Source organism: Vigna umbellata, chromosome 6, assembly GCF_029865625.1.
Source record: "Vigna umbellata cultivar VRB3 chromosome 6, Vumbellata_1.0, whole genome shotgun sequence".
Classification (NCBI taxonomy): Eukaryota; Viridiplantae; Streptophyta; class Magnoliopsida; order Fabales; family Fabaceae; genus Vigna; species Vigna umbellata.
The window spans coordinates 22155268-22172318 of record NC_142170.1 but is presented as its reverse complement, the minus strand read 5'-3'; the positions used below and the strand labels follow the sequence as shown (position 1 = coordinate 22172318).

The 17051-nt window shown below is 35.1% G+C and overlaps 1 non-coding gene across 1 annotated transcript; it reads left to right on the top strand.

Annotated features, from left to right (window-relative positions):
• Positions 1-16047: 16047 nt before the first annotated feature.
• On the top strand, positions 16048-16153 carry LOC124819858 (small nucleolar RNA R71). The gene has a single exon (XR_007027290.2). It is a non-coding gene; the product is annotated as a small nucleolar RNA R71 (small nucleolar RNA).
• Positions 16154-17051: the final 898 nt, after the last annotated feature.

Here is a 17051-nt window from a genome sequence, read left to right as displayed (position 1 = left end):
AAAATTATTGTAAACAATTATGTGTTGAAGAAAAATATTTAATTAGATTAAATATATTTATTCACGTCATTTTTGTAATGAGATTGTAAATCAATTTTTTTTTATTTTTATTTTGTTTGATTTAGTTTTTAATTTGGAAAAATTTATGTAATTATGTTTTTTTAATAGTATATTAATATTTTTAAAGAGGTGTTACGTGTTAGTTTGTAATTTTTAAATTTTTTTTATTTTGTAAAAAAATAAAAAATTATTATGTTTTCATTAAAAATAAAAATAATTAAAAACTATATTAAAAAGATCACCGCTCTGCATAGGTTGGTGTGTTTGTCTTTATTTTCAATTATTGTGCTTGCATCCCAAAGCAAACTAATAATGCAAACTAATAATTGTTTCAGCAATGGTCACATGGTGATGGAAAGTAATAATTGTTTCTGCAATGTTCGCATTCCAATCCTTTTAACCATTCCCATTTCCTGACACGCGTCCATTGGTTTTGTATTTTCGTCATGTACGTGTTCATTTGTAATTACGATGGTACCCTTGAATTTAGTTTGACAAGGATTCAATTTATTTGGTCTTTCGGTCTTTATGTTCCAAAGAGGGTTTCCTCCACCTCCAGTTCCTTGATTCTAAAATTTTTTAAAATGCTTAACTTATCACGTAACTAAAAAATTTTTAATATTTTAAAAAATAAAAAAGTTGTCAAAGATATTTTTAGTCAAAGATATTTTTATCTTGTTAGTGTGCATGTATAATATTCTTTTCTGTCATATCTTATTTATCTCTCTTACAGAACACGCAACACACAGGCAGCTTGTTAGGAAAGCAAGAAAAAGATGGTTGAACGAGCAGCGGCCCGTGTCAGAGCGGCAAAGGCCAAACGTGTGAACGGAGCACGAGGTGACCAACCGGCAAGCGAAAGAAAAACTCAACAGTGAAAATTGAAAATAAATTGTATTAGAATGTGTTGACAAGCCTCGTTTTTCACACTGGAGTATGTGATGTATTTACATTAAACTATAACAGAATTATCTGAAAAAACTAAATTTTGAAATGTGACACATGTAAGCTTTTCTAATACTCTCCCTTTTTCAAAGACATAACTTTTTTCAAGTGCTCAAATATGTTAATTTTTAGTGGTTTTGTGAAGATATTCGTCCACTGTCGTTCAGTCTTGCAGTAGACTAACTCAATTTTTTCTTTGTTCATCATGTTTCTACGTGTTTATTCCTACCATGACTTCCAAGATTTCTTACTAAATTTATGGCAGATGTATTATCCATTCTCAGTTGTATTGGCCTCTCTCTGAGTAACTTTAGTTCTCTCATGAGTTCCATAAGCCAAACTCCTTGGCATGCGGCATAACATCCAACTATGTATTCAACTTGACAACTTGACAAGACAACGACTGACTGCTTTTTGGAACACCATGAGATAGTTGTTTCATTTATGAAGAATATGTACCCCAACGTACTCTTCCTTTCCACTTGATCTCCCCCATAGTCTAAGTCACCGTAGCCTATGAGCTTCAATTCATCTTTACGTCTTCCAGCTTGAAACAGAATTCCACAATCAGACGTATCCGTTTGGCAGCAAGCATGTGGCTCTTCCTTGGTTGGCTCATGAACCTGCTGATCAGTCCAACGCTGAACATCAAATTGCGTCTGTTGTTGCACAAAAACCACAGTGATCCAACTATCTGCATATATGTTGTCTCATTTACCTCCTCTTCGGTCTCATCTTTCCTTAACTTGACGTTGACCTCCAAAGGACTTTTAACTGAGTTGCATGAAGTCATTTTAAACCGTTCGAGAAGCTCTCTCACATACTTCTGCTGGTGCATCACAAGATCGGTAGTAGTTTGAGTAACCTCCATTCCTAGGAAATATTTTAACTTTACAAGGTCGGTCATCTCGAACTCAGCTTCCATTAACCTCTTGAACTCATCTATATCTTCCAAGTTTGATCCTGTTATTAATAGATCATCTACATACAAACAAATTATTTCTTTACCTGGACTACCTTTCACATACAATCCATGCTCGACAACACATCTCTTGAAATTTTGTTTGATGAAGAAGGCATCAATTCTCTTGTTCCACACTCTCGGTGCTTGTCTCAATCCGTATAGTGCTTTCCAGAGTCTATACACTTTATGCTCCTCGCATGTTTTATTAAAACCTAGGGGCTGCTGAACATAAACCTCCTTCTCAGAGGTCCGTGTAAGAAAGCTGATTTGACATCAAGTTGAAACAATGGTCATTCCCTTGCGCAGGCCAATGCTACCACTAACCGAACGGTCTCCAACCTTGCAACTGGTGCAAAGACCTAATCAAAGTCCACTCCTCGTTTTTGAAGAAACCCTTTAGCCACAAGCCTCCCTTGTGTTTCGAAATTGTGCCGTTCGGATTCAACTTCCTTTTGAAAATCCACTTTACCCCAATGTAGTGCTTTCCAGCTAGAAGATCAACCAATTTCCACGTTTCATTCTTTTTTATGGATCTGAGCTCTTCTATCATAGCATTCTTCCAAACCGGTTGTCATAGAGCCTCATCCTTGTTTGCTGGTTCTGCCTCGGCCATCAATGCTATGCGAATAAGATCTCCCTCATCATTAATTCCTGTATCAAAATATATCTCATAATCTATGTATCTTGGTGGCATTACAATTTTCCTACGTGGCCTCTGAGTTGTTGCTGACTCATTAAAACTCCCGTGCCCTTCTGCTGATCGGTGTAGAAGATCTCTACTATTCGGTTCAGAACACCACTCGGTCAGCAAGTCTTCATGTCGTTCGATCACAAGTCTCCAGCTGGCTTCTTCAGGCTGGTCTGTTTGTGATTCCAGTCCATCTTTCATCCTCAAGTATAATCACATCTATGCTCGGCACGATCTTTTCTTTGATTGGATTGTAGAGCTTGTATGCGCCAGTTGGGCGATATCCAACAAAGATCATAACTTCCCCTTTATCTTGCAATTTCGATCGTTTTTGATCTACAACATGATTAAATGCAAGAGAACCAAACACTTTAAAATAATGAACCGAAGGTTTATTACCTGACCACACTTCCAGTGATACCTTGCCTTCAAGTCGTCTGGTCGGACACCTATTGAGGATATGAACAACTATCGAGACGACCATTGCCAAGAAGTTTTGTGGCATGCTCTTCTCCTTTATGGGACACTTGGCCATGTTCATCACCGTTCGGTTTCTCCTTACTGCTAGTCCATTATGTTGGGGTGTGTACGGTGCTGTCACCTCATGTATGATTCCACTATTCTGACAATATTCTTCAAAATCATGAGAAGTGTATTCTCCTCCTCCATCAGTTCTGAGGATTTTTACATGCTTTCCACTTTCTCTTTCCACACAGGCTTTAAATTTCTTGAACACTTCTAAGGCTTCATGCTTCATCTTGATGATGTATACCCATAACATTCTACTGCATTCATCAATAAATATAAGAAAGTATTTGTTTCCAGCTAATGAGGGAACACCGAACGGTCCATAGATGTCCGAATGCACCACTTCTAGGAATTCTTTGGATCACATTTGCACTTATGATTGGAATGGCCTTCGGATTTGCTTTCCTGTTAAGCAATATTCACAGGCATTATCAGGAATACAAACTGTTGAGATTGTTGATAGGGAGCGCACTAGTTTAGCTGAACGCATAATCTTAGTAATATCTGAGTTTTTGATGATGACAACATATAATTAATAACACTTGTGTTTTATGTGTTACATGTTATATGCTTACATATTATATGCGTATATGAGAACATGATTGTGTTGTTGTTATGTTGTTCATTGCATTTCACTGTGTTATATGTGTGATTTTACATGAATGCATGACACATGTTTTTGGATAGAAAAACCACAAGCACTATTGTTGAACTTTGAATGTGTGGCAAAACAACAGTTTGAAATCGATTACATTATGGGGTGAATCGATTAAAACTCGTGTATTTGTACAAACTTTTTCAAGTGTACTGTAAGAGTTTTTCAAAGAGAAAAGCTTTCAAAACTTTGCTTAGCACTGTTGCATAATCGATTGCATGCGATACATATTCAATTAAGTTTGTTACTGTTTTGAAATCCTTGATATAATCGTTACAATGACTATATTTTTAAATGTCTTGACCAAGCATTAAATGTTATTCGACTGCATTAATTGTGAATTCAATTAATTGCTTTGACTGCTACTATCTGTTATAACTGAATTGGTGTATTCGACTACATTAGTAACAAAGTTGGTTATGTTGCGTCTAATACGAGTTCATGTATATATTGATGCGAATTTGATTTTTGTATAGACTTTTGTGATTCTAACATTTTCATATTCTTTTGTAGAAAAGTGAAAAGTTTACAGAAAGAGAAAAAGCTTCAAGAAACTAGTTTGACCATGATGATCAATTAATTGTGATTTCTTGAAGAGCAAGAATTGTTGAGTTTTCAAAGTTTGATCTATTTGCACATTTGGGTGTCTACTGCAAGATCAGGTTCTACAATCTGCTAAAGATTGGTTTGAGTTCCCTGTTGTGATTACAGGAAGAAGGACGTGCTGCGTTCTTGACTTTGAGGATGCCTCAAAGGGGTTGGACTATAGGTGAGGGGATTCTTGTTGCTAGTCTGTTTGTGTACTGCCTATATTTTGATTAGAGGGTTAGAGAAGTGTTTTATATTTTTCACGTGAGGTCTGTATAAAAACCTTGTTGTGAAAACCTTGATCATTATAGTGCATTGGCTTCCTGTGGTTGGAAGGACACTGGATGTAGGCTTGGCTGAACCAGTATAAAAACTCAGTGTTTGATCTTTCTTATCCTTACTCGGTTACATTCCATCGATTATACTTTACATGCATTGATTAAATTTCCGCTGCATCGAAAATCTTTTAACTTGCATTTCAAGAAAAGTATAAAGGCATCTCTTTTGGTGAAAAAGATTTTGAAAGTTTTAAATTTTATACTTCACCAATTCACCTCTCCTCTTGGAATGCAACTCTAAATGGTCCATATGAGTCCACTCATGTTTTAAATGGAAAAGTTGTTTTGAAAATTTTTTTACAGTGGACTCAAGATGAGAACCGAAGAGCTCAATATGATATTAAGGCTAGAAATTTTATTGCTTCTGCACTAACCATGGATGAATTTTTCAAGATTTCCCAATGTAAAACTGCTAAAGAAATGTGGGAAGTTCTTGATGTCACACACGAAAGAACGAATGAAGTGAAAAGGGCCAGAAAGAATTTTCTCATACAAGAGTATGAGTTGTTCAAAATGAAAGCGGGAGAGACTATCTATGAAGTACAAAAATGATTCACACACATAGTCAATCACGTCATGGCTCTCAAGAAAGTGTTTGATAAAGAAGAAATCAACATAAAGATCCTGAAAAGCCTCAACAGAAGCTGGCAGCCGAAAGTCATTGCAATATCTGAATTAAGAGACTTGACCAACATGAACATGGCTACGTTATTTGGAAAACTCAAAGAACATGAATTGGAGCTTGGAAGGCTAAAGGAGGAAGAATAAATTGAAGAGAAGAAATCAATTGCTCTAAAGGACACAAGAAAGAAAGCTACAAAGAATCTTGAACCTGAAACTGAATGAGATGCAAATGTACCAGAAAAGGAAACGATGAATATGATGGTGAGAAAATTGAACAGATTCATGAAGAATAAAATATCTACAACTAACAATGCATGTTTTTCAAGAGGAGTAAAGAAGAGCTCAAGAAGCAACACTATACAATGTTATGAATGTGGAAAGGATGGTCATATCAAGCCTGACTTCCAGACTTAAAGAACAAGCACAAAGAATTCACCAAGTATCCTTAGGACAAGAACAGGAAGCAAAAGAAAGCTTATATTGTTTGGGAAAACAATGATGGAGACTCTTCAAGTGATGATGATTATAGTGTTGAAGAGGAGTCAAATTTACGCTTCATGGCAGGCTTTGTACAATCTGATGATGACAATGATCGTGAATTTGAGAATGAACCAATAGAGGTCAAGTACCACATGCTATTGGATGCATTTTAGGAGATACATGTAGAAGCCATGCGACTTCAGTATAAGGTGAATCGATTATCCTCTAAGAGAAGAGACTATGAATACAGAATTGATAATGTAGTACAAGATAATGAAAAGCTTAAAAAAGATCTTGAAGAAGCCTTGAAATATGCAAAGAGAATCAAGACCGAAATACAAGTTATTGAGAAAGAATGTGGTAACTGTCCTGTACACATTGAGAAAATTGACTACTTAACCAGCATGCTAGCCAAATTTACTCAAGGCAAAGAAAATCTTGATGTTGTGTTAAGATCATCTGGAAGAGCTATCTACAGACAAGGTATTGGTTATAAGGCTAAAAGTAATAGGATAAACTCAAAGAAATTTATTGAACTGAGTAAACCTACTATTAATGCATGCTTTTACTCCAACGCAATTGGTTACAATGTTAGAAACTGCTATTTTAGAAATGTTGGTTTTCCAAACGGAAAATACAAATGGGTTCCCAAGGAACAACCTTCTACTACTAACAAGAGAGGCTTTCAATTCTCGGACATTTGGTGAAGGTGCTTCGACAAATAGACCACCACTATTTGCTGAAGAAGATTATGCTTTTTGGAAAATAAGGATGCAAATCTTTCTTGAATCGGTGGATAAAGGAGTTTGGAATACAACTCTAAACGGTCCATATGAGTCCACTCATGTTTTAAATGGAAAAGTTATTTTGAAATTTTTTTCAGAATGGACTCAAGATGAGAACCGAAGAGCTCAATATGATGTTAAGGCTAGAAATGTTATTGCTTCTACACTAACCATGGATGAATTTTTCAGGATTTCCCAATGTAAAACTGCTAAAGAAATGTGGGAAGTTCTTGAGGTCACATATGAAGGAACAAATGAAGTGAAAAGTGCTAGAAAGAATTTTCTCGTACAAGATTATGAATTGTTCAAAATGAAAGCGGGAGAGACTATTTATGAAGTACAAAAATGATTCACACAGACAAGGTATTGGTTATAAGGCTAAAAGTAATAGGCTAAACTCAAAGAAATTTATTGATCTGAGTAAACCTACTACTAATGCATGCTTTTACTGCAACACAATTGGTCACAATGTTAGAAACTGCTATTTTAGAAATGTTGGTGTTCCAAAGGAAAAATACAAATGGGTTCCTAAGGAACAACCTCCTACTACTAACAAGAGAGGACCCAAGTTCAAATGGGTACCAGCGTCAAAACCTTTTAACTATTGTGCAGGAAAGGAGCAGTAGTTGTTGAAGTAGTATTCAACTCAAGGATTAACTACCATGATGAAATAAAAAATTCTTGAGTCACTGATTATGGTAATTGTAACAAAACTCTTTCATGCATTATAAGAATTTGTATGATTGATTATTATATGCATGTTTGCTATATGTTGTTAGATTGATTGTTTTTTGTGAAAACATTGTTATGCAAATTTTAATTGATTATGTTATGAACTGAGTCGATTATAATCTGTGATTGTGTTTCTCTGTTTTTGGTAACACTCTATAAGCATTAAGTCGACTTTGTTTTTAATGAAATCGATTAATAATATCTGTTTTGAACTTTCTTATGATTTGAAAAATTTAAATTGGGCATGATGGAATCATTGCTGTTCGCGCCCTTACATATATGTTTGTATGCTCTGTATCTGTTTCATAGTTTTGACACACAAACCTTATGTGTATCAAAGTGTCTCTGCACATTCCACTATTTCTGCAAATGGACGCCTCATCTTCGCGTACCAGGAAAGTTCCTCCATCCAAAAGAAAGGCAAGTCCTTCAGGGTGGATTAGTGACAACACTACTAGAGAAAGGTTCATGGGTTGGAAAAATGTAACAGATGTTGCTCCACACAAATCAATTGAGTTACCTCTGTTCAAAAATGAAGAATTCATTTTTCCAGAAAAACTTGAGCATCAAGGTCTATCTACCTTCGTTCAGATGAAGGGTGACTGTTATCCAGAACTTGTTGGAGTATTTTACAACAACATCAAAGTAGTTGATGGCAACATCCACTCACGCGTGAAAGGGATTGACATTGTTATCAACAATGATACTTGGTTACAAGTTACTGGACTCAAGGGTGAAGGACACATGTCACACCTACCCGACTGTCTACAAAATAGGTGGACTAAGAACACAAAAATGTTTAAAGACTGTATGAGGTATCCAGGGAGGTACAAGAAAGAAAAAAAGATTTCTACATAGGTGGCTGGATAAAGAAGATAAAATCATTGCATACATCATTGATTGGGTTTTGTTACCCGGAAGGTTTCATTATGATAAGTTGACATTAGAGGATCTATATCTGCTAAATGCAATAATGTTCAAGATACCAACAAACTCGATAGTTGTGTTCAAGAAACATATCATTGATGTTGGTAACAACAACGGGTGTAATCTCCCTTATGGTGTGTTCATAAGCAAAATTTTGTCTCTTAGTAAAATTGTTCTTACCGTTGAAACCAAGATCACATGCTCCAGAAGTAATCAAATTGGAAAAGTAACTCTAACATGCATTGGATTAAAGAAAACTGCTCTAGGAATGAGATTTAGTGATGTACAAAATTCAACCAATGATCAAGATGAATTACCGGATTCTGATAGTGAACAGATCTTTCTAATAGTGAACAGATCTTACTATCTTCCAAGTCTGAACTTGAAAAAATTATGGTAAATAAGTTTGAGAAAGTCTCCAAGAGAACTAGAATGATGAATAAATCACTCATGAGAATGAATGAAAAAATGGACGAAATTATCAAGAATTATGCGGAAAGCTCCACATGAACAGAAGAATCAACTGATGAAATTGTGGAGTCATCTGAAACAGATTAAGGGTTCTGTGATTACAACTTTTAGTTTGTTTTAATTGTTTTAGTTTATTTAATGTGTTAACTGTATTGTCTTGTGTTCTTCTGTAATAGATGGCTTTATATGTCATTTTTGTCTTGGCTTTACTTGATTGTATTTTAAGTTTGACATTAATGAAATCAGTGTTAATTAAATCTGTAATTGAAAGAGGACATCAGTAAATTGAAAAAAACTGAATTGATTAAATCGATTACAATGTGCTTGTATGCGAATGAATTATTGATTACTGTTACTTTCATACATTTGCATACTCACACATTAATTCCTATATAACATTGATTCTAAAATGCTTGATCTGGAAAGAATTGCAAAGGTTTTACAGGAATATCACTTGCTGATTGGATGGAACTGGATAATCTGGAATATGCCACAGCAAGAAATCGACTCTGACTGAGATCAAATCGATTAAACATCAACAGGAGTTTAAAGATTCCAAAACTGGAATATCTGATATCTTAAAATCTTGTTTTGTTTGATGTTGATAGTTTATTCTAATATCTCTATGCTTATCTGCTGCATAAAATATCTAAGATAATAAGAGATTAAAATGTGTTGTTTGATTGAATCAGTATCACTATGTTATTACTATGATATATCTAATATGATACAATGTTATTACATGCTGATAAATGCTTTGACATATTCTGATTACTGCATTGTGCATCTGTATTTTGAGAATGAAATATGCATAATGATAGGAGAGCATTGCATACCATTGATATATTTCACATGTCTTCATTTAAGGGGGAGAATATCTTAATTTCATCTGACTATCTTTGACAGGGGGAGCATCATTACTTGTTTTATGATTATCTGATGCATCTCTATATGCTTGATTATCTGTATATCAATACCATTGTGCTTACCTTTTTTGCTAATGCCCAAAGGGGGAGAATTATGTTGGTTGGTAATTGATTAATAATCTGTATTGAGTTGTTCAACATGGTTGATTATTAATCATGGTTGTGCATCATAAAAAAAGGGGGAGATTGTTGTTAACCCTCGGCAAGTGTAACCAAATCGTATCAAGTAATAATAAATGGTAAGACCAAATATCGTTTTCTAAAGGACTCACGACCTAAACAATTATGTGATTTGTTGATTATCTTAGACTTGTAACCGAAAATATTGTTGTTGAACTATGAAAAATAAACATGAATGCAAGTTTTTGATCAATGGACTTGAACAATGCAAAAATAGTTGATGAATAATATGAATGATTATGTTGTTGGGGTTTACCAATTCATCCTATCCACTCTCATGTATTCAAGAATTCATCTTTCTTCATTAATGTTAATGCCACTTTCTAAATTACCTTAAACCTAATGTCTTGGTGAAGAAAGCCTACTCCTAATCACTAGTTTACAATGTCTTGTCTCTCTAGCAATTATTCATGCATTACATTCGCACAAAAGCTTAAAGGAAACTGTTAAACTTTTGGCAAGCGTACCAATAGTCAACGAGTAGTATAATGATATTTTAAGTAAGAGTGTCGAACCCACGAGGAACAGTTTCGATTAAATAGATAAATTTTTATCTCAAACAATATATATACAAGGATTAAGAGCAGAACAAAAATACCAATGTTGAATAAAAACAGAAATGCTATATATAAATATCACCAGATTACATCCGAGTTCGAATCGATTACATTCAATCCCAAGAGAAGAGATCAGCCACTCATGGTGGTGATTAACATTCTAAGAGATGAAGAAGAAGATCATACAACTGAAGTGGAAGAAAAACTCTTTGGATAACTTCTGCTTCGTGAGTATATAAACTGCCCGAATTCTTGCTTAAGCTAAATTATTCTCGCTTGAGCGAGAAGAAACTTCTTGTAGAAGATAATCATTCTCGCTTAAGCTAAAATATTATCGCTTAAGCGAGAATGACTTTTAAGGTAATGACTTCCTGGACAAATCTAGCTTAAGCGAAATCATTCTAGCTTGGGCGAAATGTTGCAGAATTTGCTCTTCTCTCTTAGTTTACCTGAAATGTATACAAACTAGGGATCAAATGATTTCGTTTTACTCAATAACTCAGAAACATGTGATTACATTTCATCTTTCTTAGATTGGGGAAAATATATACAAATGTACTCAATTCAAAACATAAGTGCTCAAATTCCATATGAAAATTAACTACTTTTTTGCACTTATCAACTCTCCCCAACCTAGCATCTTGCTTGTCCTCAAGCATAGTAATAAAATCCCAACGACTTTTCTAAACTCAAACTTTGAAATTGGTTATTTGAGAAATCAATTTCATTGTCCTTACAAAACAACTTCTGCATTCCAAACTACAGATTCAAAATGGTGAATCCAATTATCAAATAAAAGCAAGATAAAAGTGCAACAAATTTTCAAGACAATCAATTGTAAGAGCCATTGCTTCTAACCAAGGAAATTCTCTTTTAAATCTTACAAGGATGTGTTTCTCTCATTTTCCACTGAAATTGAACAAGTTAAAATTTTCAGTCATTTTCAATCAAACCACACACACAATCAGCATGAATCTCAAGGTCTTTCAAGGGTTGTAATGAGGCTGGGTTTCCAAGAATTATGGTTTTTCAAGATAACAAAAACACAACTTTAGAAAAGAGAGCATAACTACACTTTAAACCCACTTCCAATTCTACTCTCAATTCATCCCATCTCATACCTCAACACCCAATGTTTCTTTTTCATTCATTATTCACTCCTTCTTTTGCTTCTTTCCTTTTCATGTTCTTGTTTTTGTTTTTGTTTTTTTTTAATATATATATATATATATATATATATATATATATACACACATTTCTATACAATACTAAGGAGTGAATTATAGTACAAAATACTCAGCCCCTTTCTTTTCTAAGTACAATTCCACCAACCAATTCCCATTTTAAAGTTGAATAAAATGCACCTATGCTCTCTATCCCTAAAGTGTGCAAAGGGAGGGATATTAATTAAAGTTAAGGTTAAGGTGTATAATTCAAAACAATTAGACTCAAATGGGCTGTCATAAAAGGATAATTATTCCTAGGTTGGATGTTCGACACGAAGTTATTTAAATTCAACAAAACTGCCTTGATCATTTCCATGCTTTATGTGTGATGTTATCGAAATGAAAACTCAAGCAATATCAACTTGACAACAAACAGTGGAAACTCTCAAACTGTTTAAGGATTCACAAACACTGGTTTTGTTTTTTGTTTCTTTCCTTGGTATATCACTTGTTGTTACAATTGATTATCTTAACCAATTATCGAGCACTAATATCCTAATCTCATTTAACTATGGATTCAACCAAAATTTCCCCTTTTTGAAACTTGATTTCTCTTTAACCAATTTCCTCAGGAAAGATTTTCTTATAATTCCTCAAAAAAAATTCATTTTAGTTGTGTATGTACTCTGTGCAATATTAACAAAAAGTAAAGTAAGCAAAAAGTAAGTGAAACTATACATTCTAACCAAAACAACTAAAGCATAATATTACTAAAATAAAAGTTCTGCATTAAAACAAAAAAAACCGTATTTCATTGAGATCTGGAGGTTGGAATAGTGTCGTGTGTCAATCTCCCCTCATGACTCTATCAAATTCAGTCTGAAACTCCTCCTCTTGAAGGTCCCAAGCCTGATGTGAATTCGGCTGCAAAACTACTGTCAAGTCCAGTTGGTTCACATCCCCCTGGAAAAATTGGACTGTCCCCAGGCCACTGTAAGTATGCCAAGAATTCTGGTGGAGTCATGCCTGGATATGGTCCTCATAAAGGTGGAGTTGTCCTCTATGGTGCATTTCATCAATTAAGTTAGGCATTTCATCGAAATGTTCATGTGCATTTTCATACATCAAATTTTCATGAATTAATCCATGCACAAACAACCTACATTATTCAGTTATACCAACAACTCACATTTAAACATTCAAGATAATTGATGGACAATAACAACCAACATGGGCACTACCTTAGGGTTCCACAAAACATACAGAGAAAAACCCTAAATTTGTTCTTTGAAAATGGAAGATAGTGAAGTGGAACTTACCTTCAAGGGAATTTAGCAAAGGGAGGGACAGATTGGTAAGTTAATTGAGGGCCATTGGATCAAGAAAATTGTGCCCTATACTTTGAAGGAAGAAAGAACTATGTTGTAAAGAAAGTAGTTATGAACCAGTGCTTCTTTTTCTGAGTTTTAACACAGGGTCACGTGTTTTCGCTTAAGATAAAAACTTTTCGCTTAAGCTAGACTGACAGGATTCAAATTTAAAAAGTTTGGCCCAGGCGAAAAAGTTCCAGTGGCTCAACCTTATTTGCATGACATTTTCGCCCAGGCGAGCAAGGTTTAGCTTAAGCGAAAATGTTCCAGTGGGCACCCCAAATTTTATCCCAAATCTCGCCTAGGCAGCTCAATTTTAGCTCTAGCGAAAATGTTCCAGTAGGCACTAGAATTTGATATTCAATTTTTCGCCTAAGTAGCTGATTTTCAGCTTAAGCGAGATGGTTCTAGTGAGCATCACAAGCTTTAGCCTCAATCTGGCCCAGACGAAGCAAGTTTCGCTCACGCGAAAGAGCTCTAGTGGCTCAACTTTAGTTGTAGGACATTTTTAGCTCAAGCGAAAAATTTTAGCTTAAGCGAAAATATCAGTAAAACTTGTTTTTCAGTTTTCTGCATATCTCGCCCAAGCGAGAAGGTTTTAGCTTAGGCGAAACTAATGCAGTTTTTGCCACTTTTGAAAAAATTTCAACTTTTACTCACCTAATTCATGATGAATTCAATCTAATTAATTCAAAGACACATATCAATCTATTCCTCAACCAATTATCTATCACTCCAAAAAGTTTCACATCATCAATTGCGAAATCAAACTCTCAAACTCAAATTTCACAATTTGGCCAAAACAAGGTAATTTTTAACATTCAATGAACTCAATTTTGGCACCAAAACTTATTACCATGCATGACACATACATTTTGGTTAAAAACACTTAAACATGCATGGTTTGCCTTATCGAGACATTTAAATGTTAAAACTTACCCTTTTGCATGCAAACACATAATATATACATAAACATAATTAACACACAAGATAAAATTATAATGTGAAAACATAATTAAACACTGGGTTGCCTCCCAAGAAGCGCTTGTTTAATGTCACGAGCCTGACAGATGAGGCAATTAAGTTTGATTCACAATGTTGATGTGCTTCTTCCTTTCATGCCTCTAACATCTTCTCAGTAGCTTTCCCGTCACCAACTTGACTCTTCTTGAATAGGGAGCCTCAATTTCAAGTACTCCATTTGCCTTTATTGCCTTGATAACCTATAACCTGTTCTTAATAATCACTGGTTTGCCAGGTTTGGGTTCATCACTTTCCAAAACAAGGTGTTGATGAACTAGTTTTTCTTCCTTATCCCCATCCTCTTCCTTCACTTTGGGAGAGAAACAACTAAGGCTCTTTTTGGTCAACTTGGCAACTTGCCTTGGTAGACTAGTAACTGATAGAACTTCATCGGTTGCTTCAAGACCAGTCTGTTCCTCTTGACCTTGCTACATATCTTTGAAGACTTTGAAAGTTACCTCTCTATCTTGGTCTTTTAATTTCAATATTCCCTCTTCCATATGAATGACAACCTTAGCTGTCTTCATGAAAGGTCTTCCTAAGATGAGTGGTATCTCTACATCTTCCTCCATCTCCATCACTACAAAGTTCACTGGGAATTGAAGCTTATCAATTTTTATCACCACGTCTTCTACCACACCATAAGGATATTTGATGGACCTATCTACCAACTGAAGCATCATTCTTGTTGGCTTGGCTTCAAGACCACCAATCTCTTTAAGCAAAGATAGGGGCATCAGATTGATGCTAGCCCCTAAATCAATAAGAGCCTTCCCTATATCATGGTTTCCAGTGGTGCAAGGAATGGTGAAACTCCCCGGATCTTTGAATTTTGGAGGGAGAGTCTTTTGCATGATGGCACTGCAATTTCCTTGCACTTCAATTATTTCCTCATCTAAATACTTCTTTTTCTTGCTGAGGATTTGCTTCATATACTTCGAATAGGTGGGAATTTGTTGTAGTGCTTCGGTCAAGGGTATGGTGATCTCCAACTGGTTGAATATTTGCTTGAATCGAGCCAATTGTCTCTTCTTATCTCTATTTGTAGGGATTTTCGGATAAGGAAGATGTTTCACAATTTCCTTCTCTTTTTGCTTTTTCTCTTTTTCTTGACTTTTATTTTCTTCTCCTTTATTCACATACTCACTTTTATTTTTCTCTTTCTCTCCCTCACACTCATTTTTCTCTTTCTCATTTTCTTTTTTCTCCAAAACTTCCTCCTCCACAACTAGATTGTCTTCAATCCCTCTTCCCACAATTTTTCCACTCATGGTAGTAATTGAATTGCAATGCTCCTTGGGATTAGTTTGGGTGTTGGCTGAAAAATGACCTGTCTATTGATCTGATAGTTGTTTAGCCAACTGTCCAACCTGTGTTTCAAGATTTCTGATTGAAGCTTCTGTATTTTTTTGATTGGTCATAGAAGCTTGCATGAATTTTTCTAGAGTATCCTTTAATTTTGTTATTCTTTCATACATAGAAGGATTTTGTTGTTGATGCTGATAAGGAGGTTGTCTATTTGAAGGACCAACATCTTGTTTCCATCCAAAATTCTGACTTTGATTGTTTCTCCACCCCTGTGAAAAGTTATTGTTGTTAGAGAAATTCCCTGATCTTCCTTGATTACTCACATATTGAACTTCTCCTTCTCGTGGGCTACTTTGATATGAACAATGACCATTGGGATGGTCACCTCCAAAGAAGTTACATCTCATGGGTTGTTGACTAGGAGAAGATTGTACTGCTTTTAACTGCTCAGGTAAGTTAGCCATCTGTTTGGTTAATGCTTCCATCTGTTGAGTCAGAATTTTATTCTGAGCTAAAATTGCATCTGTAATGCTGAGATCAAGAATTCCTTTCCCTTGAACTGTTTGTCTGTTATATTGGGCTTGATGGTCTGTAGATGCTAGTGCCTCAATGATTCTTGTTGCTTGTTCTGCATCTATAGACATCATTGTTCCTCCAGCCGCTGCATCTAATATCATTTTTGTGTCTGGCCTCAGACCATTGCAGAAAATATTCAGTTGAGCAATATCTTCAAAACCATCATTGGGGCATCTCCTCAACAAAGAATTAAACCGTTCCCAAGCTTCACAGAATGGTTCATCTTGTCCTTGCCTAAAAGTAGAAATCTCAACTTTTGCCTTAATGTAACGAGAAAGTGGAAAGAATCTGTTCAAGAATTTATCTTCTACATTAGTCCACTTGTTCAGACTTTGGTTTGGATGTGATTTAAGTCATTCCTTTGCTTTTCCTGTCAGAGAAAAAGGAAACAAACACATATATACATGGTCAAGATCTCGTTCTTCAAATCCCAGAGTTCCTACCAATTCATAAAATGTAGAGAGATGAATGTATGGATCTTCATTATCCATTCCAGTGAATTGATGAGAACTGATTAGGCTAAGGAAAGTTGGCTTCATCTCCAAAGTTTTGGTGGTGGGCGGTATTACTATGCTAGAAAAATATCTTGGCCCTTGTTGCATAGCATAGTCTCCCAATGTTCTTCTAGGTGGGGTTGGTCCTTCTTCCGCCATATTTTCTGTTTCCAGATGTGTGATATTGGAAGATTTTTCCTTGCTTCTTCTTGTTTTTGCCTCTACTTCTTCGAGTGGTTTTTTCTATCTCTAGGTTAAATGCTAATTGATCTTTAGAAACCTGACCTCTTAAGAACATAAATCAAAACAGCTCAAGCAAGGATTAGTACAAATGAGAAAATAAAATAAACTATCTAATTAAGAGGAGAAAAAAATCTATATTCACAAAGCTGGATGAGATAACTTTTTAAACATTCAAAAGAAAACCGTTCCCCGGCAACGGCGCCAAAAATACTTGTTAAACTTTTGGCAAGCGTACCGATAGTCAACTGTAGTATAATGATATTTTAAGTAAAAGTGTCGAACCCACGAGGAACAGTTTCGATTAAATAGATAAATTGTTATCTCAAATAGTATATATACAAGGATGTTCAATTTGATTCATGATGGATGTTGATAAATAAAACTACGTTGCGTGAAAGTAAAATAAATAACAACAAATAACTT